Below are 5915 nucleotides of genomic sequence, written 5' to 3' on the forward strand. Positions count from 1 at the left end.
GGAGATATTCAAAATGCGCCTGGATGCAATCCTGTGCAATGTGCTCTAGGTGACCCTGCTTGAGCAGGGGGGTTGGACTAGATGATCTCCAGAGGTCCCTTCCAACCTCAGTGATTCTGTGATTCTGTGATGTGCAAGACTCCAGAAAGGATAGGTTACTCGGGAAGAAGTACATCAGAGTGTGAAGGTTGCCATCAATGGAGACAGTAATTACAACAAGGAAACTGCCTGCCATGCTTACAAGATGCGCTGCCAGAAAGAGCAGAAAGAGGCAAATCTGCAGATCATGTTGATTCACTAAAGCCACAAGTATCATCAGATTCACAGGGGTTTCATTTTCAAACTGAAGTGCCTTCATCAGCTACATCTTCACAGGAAATAAGGAAAAAAATAATGGCATTGCTGCTGACTAATCTGCTGACCTCATCTACCTTTACAGGTGGGAAATCATATGCCTGCATATGAGCTAGCCACCCAGGACTCAGAGTCAGAAAAAGGAGTTTTGTTTTGTTTTGTTTTTCTTCCAGAAGGCAAATTCATTCGGTCTGAAGTTACTATGCCTTCTGGAGAAACCAGTGCTTCCAGAGGGAGTCCATGATGACTAGCTCTTACTTAGATACCTGTTGAGATGAGACCCAACCAAAGAATTAAGTAAGCACTATTCTACCCTTCTGCCTCAACAATGAGGGTGTCATGAAAGTCTGTCATCTAGATTGAGCCCGTTTTCAGTGAGGAGAAATGTTCACAGATGAGTCTTAAATGACATCATGAACAATCACGTTTACATCTTTTTGAATACAGGCTTTTAATACAGGCTTTGAAATGACAACAAAGAAAGTTTGTGTTCTGCAGTGACCTAAAGACATGGAGAGACCTTCCCAAAGATTCTAAGACAGCACCTCAGGGGAGCATTAGGCCTAGTCATTGTCTGTCCATGTTTTGATGCCCATGGCTGGAAGCCTGAGACCTGGGAAGGACTTTGAGCTCAGTTTCCCCTCTGATCAAAGAGCAGAAAGAAACATCTCGAGCATAATTCTTCTCATCCTGAAGCAGAGGTCTAAAGCAGACTAGTGCATATTATCCCAAGACAGCTCATGTTCCTCTACTAGCAGGAGGCAGTGGAGATGCAGTAAATGCCGTCAAAGCAGGTCTTCATCTGGCAAGATGAATCATTCTTTGCATTCCTTTGATTAGGTCTCCTGTAGCTTTAATGGGAGCCTCGACCATTAGATCCCACAGACACCCACATGGTGGAGATCTAAAGATAGGCCAGGCTGACCTCATCCTAAATGTTTTTATTTTTCAATCAAGCATGTCTGCAGATAGCAACTCCTTCAGTGTGCCATGCTGCATATATCCATCTGGACTTACTTTTTCTAACTGCATGAAAAAGAAATCACAGATTGACCTGATTCAACAACTGATACTGAAGAACATGGAAAATAAGTATTATAATTCCAGAAAGAGAGGGCAGAACATGCTGCCATGTACATCAAAATTCGCTATCATGCATTATCTGCTGTGCAAAACATTTTGACTGTAGTCTTCAATTTCTTCTTTGGACTCTGATCCAATAACTGCTCTTCTTTTCCCTGCTCAAAGCTGTTCTTTAAATGGGCAATTGCGAAATGGTGGGAGCCCCATCCTCCTGGGCTTCACTGATACCTCAAGCTGCAGGTCCTGCTCTTATTCACCTCTTTATCCTGATGGGGAACTCTGCCATTAACTTCATCACCCTGCTAGACTTCTGCCCATATATCCACATGTACTCCATTTTCTCCAAGAACTGGGGGGAAAAAAAGATAGGGTCTTACATGAAAAATGAACTAAAATGTACCTCTCCCCCGTAAAAGGATTTCAAAGTTCATTTTTCCTTTGAAAACCTGGTGTTCAAGATGAAAAACCATCATACTTTTTTCTCTGTAGTAGAATCACTCTGACATTTCAATCTTTGAAAGAAAAAAAGAAAATTCCACAGAGAAAAGAACATGTCAAAGGAAAAGGTCAAGGTATTGTGTGTGGGGGGGGGGAGGGAACAAGAAGATGTTGTTTATTTATACAGAATCATACATCTGTCTAATTTTGGCTCACAGACACATTCATGTTAGGTGAGATTTGTGACATTTTTAGATGTATACTATACAAATATCTGCATCTGTTGTATACATCTGGACTCTCTTTCTGGTCAGTGCACAGAAACAGATATTTCTCAGAGTCAAATTAGTAAGAGAAAGGGGACAAAACCCATACAATGGACAGATTTTGGAGAATCTTTTAGACACAAACATTGCTCCTTATTGAATTCAGCATCAGCTGAAGTTATAAATTCCACACTCTAATTGCAAATTTTTCAAGAATGTATTTTTGTTCACTGACCATAACCTTTCTTGCATTATGAGACACTGGTGTTCAGGAGGGCTCCTGTTCCCTAGCCATTTTTTTCAAAGCTAACTATTAAAGCTTGTATTACTGTCAACTCCATCAAGCTCACTCATGTAAACCCTATATAAGAGATGACACTACAAATTCCAGCTGCCAATGAGGGTCAGGAAGAGTTTAGCAGCATTTTGTAGTCCTACTGGGCAAAAAGGCAATACATCATTTTAAATGCCAGCAAGTATTTATGTTTTCTAGAAAGGAGCATTGTCATTTGAATGAGATGTATATGTCCTGCTGTAAATATAGAACAACAGGAGGTGGATTTCAGTTTCCAGAACCTAGGCATCAAGGGGATGCTTCACTTATCTAAACAGAGATGTGTAGTGTTATTTCAGATATGTTGAAGTATCCCACTTGTCCTCCATCTCCTGGGTTAGGGTATGAGAGTCTCCTGTAAGTTTTGTCTTGCATCTGCTAAATCTGTACCAGCCTCAGTCACATCAGGGCATCTTGGTTTACACTAGTCACTTCTGTTTGCATGACTGTGTACCACCCCCACCCCCGCCAGCTGTCTATATTTAAGCTAGTTGCCTTGGTATCCCCAGATGGCTAACAGCGAAAGGATGTTCCACAGTGTGACTCATGCCTATTAGGAAGTTGTTGAGTAGATGTCATCAGGCCTGTAACACGCACTGAAATGGTGATACCAGGATGCTTGCTCCATCCATCCAGGTTTTTTCCTATTAGCCAGGGAAAGTACCATACCCAACTCAGTCTTTCAGACTGAAGAATCAGATTTTACTGGTGTGGAACAGTCAGAACAACAGGTTTGGTTTATTGTTCTGCTCCAAGCTGAAGCGCTCAAGCACAGGGGTGTGTAGCAGGTACTCCACCGCAGCTGCAATTACATTATCTGCATACCTTATTAATCCTTTTCTTCTTTATTGATCCTCACTGTCTCTGTCCCAATCCCCTCTCAGATAAAAAAATTATACTTCTCAATAGTCTTTCTCCACTGGTTCCAATTTTGCTACATATACACCTATATTTGGCATTTCTGATACTGTTACCTAGGTAATCTCTGCTGATATGGTATTATTGATATGGTTACTTAAGTACTGTTGGTCTTGGAAGACTCTACTCCCCAAAAGTTCCCCATTACTACACTTCAGTTATGTGTGAAGTTTGGCTGTTCCTTAGACACCTGTGAAATACAGCCACACCTCATGGGTACTATTTGTACCCTTTGTCAGCTGCTCACAGTTATCTGCCACGTCTGACAATTTCTTATGTCACGTTCAATATTTTTTCCTGTCCTGCTCAGTCAGGTCAGTCTCAGGCCAGGGCCTAGTCAGTGGCCTAGTTATTTGCTTACAGCCCTAACCATATCATCCAACAGTGGGTGTGTAACACAGGTAGACTGAATCACCCAGTGGAGGTGCTAATCTTTCTCCATGGCAATAAAAAGAGTCCAAACTGAATGCTTCCAGAGAGAGGTGAGATTAATTTGACCAGTTGGACACCTATATCTGAAGTGAAATGCCTGCATTTACTCAAGCCTGTCTTGGAGAAGAGAAAGAACAAAGGTGGTGAGATAGGACTGAACAGTTCAGGGACAATCTCACACAACCCTTCCCTAGTCCTTTTACATGGCCCTCAGGAGAAGACTTTGCACTAGTCATACAGTGGTAGCTAGGAAGTAAGATGAGATAAAACATTCCAGAAAAAGGCACAAGAGGATCATCTTCAAAGAGGGCAGAAGACTAACTAGTAGCTTATTTTTTGCAGTCATTGGCCTGAAGTGTTGGTAGGAATTTGAATTAAGAAAAGAATTGAAGGATTGCTATGCATGAAAACCCTAGTCAAGAATGCTTGACATATGTTGTGTTTCTCTATCTCCATTCCTACCCCTCTAAGATGCAATGTGTTTCTATTCYTCATGGTTGTGTTTCAAGGCTGGATGTTTACATCTACTTCCGCCTTTTCCCTGAGGCACAGATTCTTTTTCTTCAGTGATTGTCCAGTAAGATGTGAACAGGAAAGCATGACTAAGAGAAGGAATTATTATTTCACTTAAAAGTAGCTAGGAAGTCAGCAGAGCCAAGAACTTTCTGGAGGTGCAAGAAATGAATCTACAAAGAGGTCAGAAGAGGAGGGAAAACTTTGAATTTTGTGGTTAGCGATCCATAGTGCTGGAAGGAATTAGGATGAGGAAAAACCCTGGGGTAGTGGGATGACTGGAAACACCTGTTAAGAAAGGACCTTAGAAGCCAATGTCTTTTGTTTAGAGGTTAGGCACTTGATATTAATCTGCAAGCAGTAATAGACAATTCCTCAGTTTTAGAGACAGGAAAAGATTCTGTCATACAGAAGGGGGATATTGTAACAGGGTAAGATTAATCTGTCTTTAAAGTGACAGGTGAGTCCTCTTGTCTACCTACTGGCAATTTTGGGCTCTCCTCTGTTCCCTACTGGAGCTGTGGACTCTCCGCTTAGCTGCTTTTCTGTATTCCACTCCTCCTATAGCTATTGTTCTGGAAGATATTGGCCTTCTGTAGGTCCTTTCTCTTATCTGCCAGCTTGTGGGAATGTTTGTCTCATTCCAGAAGGCATCAGTCTGCATCAGCCACCTCTTTTTCAGTGACCTATTTTCACCCTACCTGTTTACCACTAAGCTAGATGTCCTGCTGTCCCCTGGCTGCAAGATGACTCAATCAACACAGTTTCTCTGACCCCTTCAGAAATTTGCTCTCAGGAAAGATGAATCTCTCCTTGAGATTTCTGTTCTCCCCGTATGAATCATTTGTGGACTTCAGATGAGGAGCTCAGATGAAGCTGTTTACTTGGACAACATTGAGGGTAAGATTCACCTCAACTAACTCATCAGTAATGAGGGAGATGGATTTGAATTCTGAAAAATAGTTACACATTAGATGCTCTGTGATTCCAAGACATCTGCCCAGATCTAGGGGAGACTTGACCTATGGGAGACAGACCTGCTCCCTTCTTGCGTAGGATATACCAACACACCCAGATGCTTTTGTCCCTTTTCCAGCAGGAATTTTCAGTTCTTTTCATGATTGGCACAGATTTAACAAGAAGAGCCAAAAAAGAGGCCCAGAGCAAACATCCCATCCCACAACAGACATTTGGATTTTTTTCAAACGAATTTGTTCCACCTCACTAAGCGGTGCATGCATGTCTTTTTGCCAACGGGTTGGTCAGCCTGGTAAGGAGGGCTTTAAACTAGGAAAGATGGGGGAAGGGGAGAGTTATAGTGACAGGGTAGTCGGCCAAACATGGCTCAAGTCGGGATGCCTCCAGCAGGTGCATGCAGCCAGGGAAGTGCGCGTGGGATGTGGCTATGGAGGATCCTCTTGTATCCCTCCTGGGAAACCTGCATGCTCGATTACCTCTCTGAAATGCCTGTACACCAATGCTTGCAGCACGGGGAATAAACAGGAAGAATTGGAGATCTGTGTGCGGTCGCAGGGCCATGATCTCATTGCCATTACAGAGACATGGTGGGATAGCTC

Source organism: Apteryx rowi, unplaced genomic scaffold (assembly GCF_003343035.1).
Source record: "Apteryx rowi isolate R43461 unplaced genomic scaffold, aptRow1 scaffold_1364, whole genome shotgun sequence".
Lineage (NCBI taxonomy): Eukaryota > Metazoa > Chordata > Aves > Apterygiformes > Apterygidae > Apteryx > Apteryx rowi.